The sequence below is a fragment of the Telopea speciosissima genome, chromosome 10 (assembly GCF_018873765.1).
Source record: "Telopea speciosissima isolate NSW1024214 ecotype Mountain lineage chromosome 10, Tspe_v1, whole genome shotgun sequence".
Taxonomy (NCBI): domain Eukaryota; kingdom Viridiplantae; phylum Streptophyta; class Magnoliopsida; order Proteales; family Proteaceae; genus Telopea; species Telopea speciosissima.
In genome coordinates, this window is record NC_057925.1 from 38,636,592 (window position 1) to 38,640,919 (window position 4,328).

The window sequence follows — 4,328 nt, forward strand, 5'->3', positions numbered from 1 at the left end:
TTTAAGAACTATGGACTCCAACCGTTTTATGAGACTATCAAGTTTGGCCTCCTTGGCTGGCATACCCTCAATGAGATACCCCTTAGTGGTCCTTTCAGCCTCTTGGGAAGATTTCCATTCCCTAGTCTTATCAGCCAAGTTGGTTAAGAATGCCCATACATCATTCTCCTCAGAAAAAGAAGTAACGCCTGCTGGACACATGGACTCTACAAGTTGCTTGGTCTGATAATCAATACCCTCATAAATAATTTGGCATAGTTGCCACAAGTCAAAACCATGATGAGGGCATTTTAAGAGGAGGTCCTTGAATCTTTCCATGAATTTAGCAAAGGACTCATGTGGTTTCTGCCTGAACTAGAGGATGTCACTTTTAAGCTTATTGGTCTTATGAAAAGGAAAGAATTTTCTCAAAAAGACAATGGTGAACTCATCCCAGGTATTAATGGAGTTTGTTGGCAGTCCATTGAGCCACTTCTTGGACTGGTCTTTCAGGGCAAAGGGTATAAATCTAAGCCTAACTGCATCATCAGTCAAATTTTGGACCCTAATCAGAACACAGACTTCGTCAAATTCCCTAAGGAAGAGATATGCATCCTCATTAGCCATCCCATAGAAATGGGGTAGCATGCTGATGGAGTTGGTCTTGAGTTGATAGTTATTCCCTGTAACAATAGGCAGAGTAATACATGAGGGTTGTGCAGCCCTAGTGGGGTAGAACCTATCCTTAAGAGTCTTGGGTTGTTGGTCACCCATGGTCAAAGGTGGGGTTAAGGGTAGTGGAGAAGGTGGTATTCTAATAAGACGATTACTTGAATCACGAGTCCACACCTTAGCCACCTAAATAGATATGAGGTCGGTCTCCTTTGAAAAATTAAAAGAAAAAATAAAAAATAAAAGACTTAAGAAAAAAGTACTAAAAACAAGAGGGAGCCCAAGGTAAATAGTGCATCTATCCCTCAAAAATCGAAACAATGGTTCCAAAGCTGTAAGGTTGCCATATAGGTTGACAGCAAGGGAACTTGTATAGCCTTCACAAGCCACCTACGGGCGACTCCAAATGGATTCTGATGTAGGGTGGAGGACTACTATACGTTTATGTTTCCAATGCTCTCACTATGTCGCTTTCCTGTTATCAAGAGTGGTCACCTCCAAAGATAAGTCACATGCCAATCCAAACCACCCAACGAATCAAGGGACACCAAGATTGGCTGGGTTTGGGTATATGAAGGACTTTAGATTGGGTGCACACTATTTGAAACAGAAGAGAAACAATAAGAGGTTTTCAAAAACTGATTTTTTGTTTTTTCAGAAAAAGAAGAGAAAATAATAAACTAAAGCACTTCAAACTACTTAAAAGTCAGAAAAATAAAATGGACTATAATCTCCCCGACAACAGCGCCAAAAACTTGTTTGAGTTAAAATAAAACCGCAAGTGTATGGGTCAATTGTAGCTACGGGTCGAACACGAAGAGATATACGCCACTCTATTTAACTAATCTTAAAAATAATGCAAAATGAACCAAATTACTTAAATTACTAAATTAATGGTAATTAAACTGACAGATCCTAACTCACAAGCATCTAACAAATTACGCATCTACGGGATTAAGTTGGCGTCCTAACACATGAACATCTAACCTATCAAACTAACGCAAATTGGGAGTAATTAAAAATAAAATCCTATACTACCAAGTTGAAAGTAACAAAAATGCAGCCACATATCCACATCCATATAAACAAAATAACCACATAAACAAAGTAACCCATAAGAAAAATAAAAGAAATAGAGGGAGAAGAAGAGAATGAGATTGAGAGTTTAGATAATGCAAACCTTGGTGTGCTTGAACCGGATTAATTGAAGAAGCTTGAATGAATACTTGCATGAACTTACCATGGCCTCCTCTTCTAAATCTCCAAGTCTTGTCATCAACATAGGAGGTTAGACTAGGAAGCTTTAAACTAAAACTATTACAATCATATTGAAGACATTAAAGCATAAACTAATCCTATTACAACCATTAACTAATCTTATGAAAGCAAAATTAAGAACTTGAAAGAGCTAATCTTATGAAATCAAACTAAGAATTAAAGCCAAAAATAAGAGAAGAAGAGAAAATTTCACTAAGTGAATGAACAATTTTTACAAAAGAGGTAGGGGGTATTTATAGGGGGAAGAGAGGAGAAGAGAGAAGATGGAAGTGTAGGAGAAATATTCCCTAAGAATAGAGAATATTCTCTTCTCTTTCCTCTTTTACAATACCTTGAATCCTAAGAAAAAAGAAAAAAAAATAGAAAGAAGAAGAAAAGAAGATTGTTTACATAGACCTTCTATTTCTAGAAAAGTAGACTTCCAATTCTAACAAGGGCTTCCTTTTCTTTGTAGATATTTTCTCCAAGTAATAAAATCAAAGCATCTTTGATTTTTCAACCTTCCATAGATGAGAAAATATAAATCTATCCTAAGTAGAATTTCAGAAGTGCCCTTGAGAAATTGGAGGAGAGAGAGAGTAAGGGTGATGACTAGGATTCCTTCAAGAATAAATAAAATACCCATTCTGTCCTTCAGAAAACTTGAAGCATGGGGTGCTTATATAGGCCTCACCATTGTGGTCCTTACGAAAAAACACCCAAAATAGACCCAAATTTCGTCCAATTCGGAGTTGGGGAGCCCAAGATATCTCAAGTTGAAGTTGGACTGTCCAGAGCCTTCCAAATGGAATCTTTCGGGTACAGTAAAGTAACTTTTGATAATTGCGTTAAGGTCTCTGGAATCCGAACTTCCACTTCACTGTATCCCCGTCCGACTGTCAATAATTATAAATAAACCCCTACAGACCATTTTCGCGCATCGTTACGAAAACGGCCATAACTTCTTCGTTTCAACTTGGAATCAAGTGCCGTTTGAACCGTTGCGAAGCTGACTCGATGGGCTATGCATCCATACTATTAACATCTCTAAAAAGCTTAAAAACATCTCCTTAGCATCATCTCCTCCATTTTCACAATAATTCACCTAAACCCTGAAAAGCACAAGAAAGCACCGAGTAACTCTGTCCAATGTGATAAAATGTATGATTTATGCCCTAAGATTTCACACATAAATGTGCTCATCATGACCAGATGACCAAATTCTAAAGATTTGAAATATGTAACAAGTTGTCTTTAAGAGAATTAAAGACATTAAGAACGTAAAACAAGTGCAAAAATAGACATAAAATTCTAATAACAACATTACACTGTTTACCACACTTGAAGTGCAAAAATAGACATAAAATTCACTCATTGATGGCTATGTTATTTGAGGAACTTTAGCTTATTCTACTATAATGTTCAGTTCGAGTTGTAAGAACTTCGGGCGAAGATTGAATTCTGTCTTTTGATATAGATTTGATGAACACTGGTATCCAGGTATGTTTTCTTGTTGGGTTTTTTGCTTGATTTAGTGTTCTTGCTTTGTTGGAGTTATGACAAGAAGTATGTTCACTCAGTTCATTCTCCTAGATCTAATGGTCAGATTTGGGTTAAGTATAGGGCTAAGAGCTTCCCTAAACTATTTCCATCAAGTTCATGGGAAGGTTATTCAACCGAATTGAATTCCCAAATTTCTTTAAAAAAAAAAAAAGGAAGTAGTTTTCTCTCTGGGAGTGTAGCCTATGCCAGCACTCCCATGTATCTATCTCTCCTCCTCATAACAAGGGGCCAGAGGTGTCTTTTTAAATGGGGAGGAGGAAGATAGACTCATGGGAGTGTTGGCATAGGCCACAATCATGGACAGAGAAATTTCTCACAAAAAAAAATTTATTTGTAATACCCTCTCTCTCAATATACATCAAGCCTTTGTTAATTCAAGGAGAAAGAAATCAATTTTTCTCAAGTAATCAAGCAAAGGAATTCTGAAATATACCTTATTATTTCTTGGTAAAGTTTTGATGATGGATCATTTACCAGTCAAAGGTTTCAACTTAATTGATAGATGCTACGTTAGCTACAAGGCTGAAGAATCCACTGAACACCATTCATTTTCTCCAATACTACTTCTGTTATATGGATTTCTATTGATAGGCCTGGTTGCAAGAGGCAACAACTAACAACCAAAACCTAAATCAATGGCAGGTACCCTGAGCCTGTTACTGATTGTGTTACAAGTTAAATAACCAAGAAATTTTGTGAAGAAGAGTAGAAGACAGAATTGCTTTTAAGTTTTAACAGTTCACATAGTACAATTATTTCTAGATTGATTGATTCCTTGTTTTTAAAAAACATTAAAAAAAACAATGGTTCAAATTTATCAAAGTGCGCTTTTATATTATCAGCATTATTTTTTTACT

General features: G+C 36.4%; 1 non-coding gene across 1 annotated transcript; it reads left to right on the top strand.

The window, feature by feature from the left end:
* The first annotated feature begins 271 nt into the window (after positions 1-271).
* LOC122644418 lies at positions 272-378 on the top strand. The gene has a single exon (XR_006330348.1). It is a non-coding gene; the product is annotated as a small nucleolar RNA R71 (small nucleolar RNA).
* The last annotated feature ends 3,950 nt before the right edge of the window (positions 379-4,328 follow it).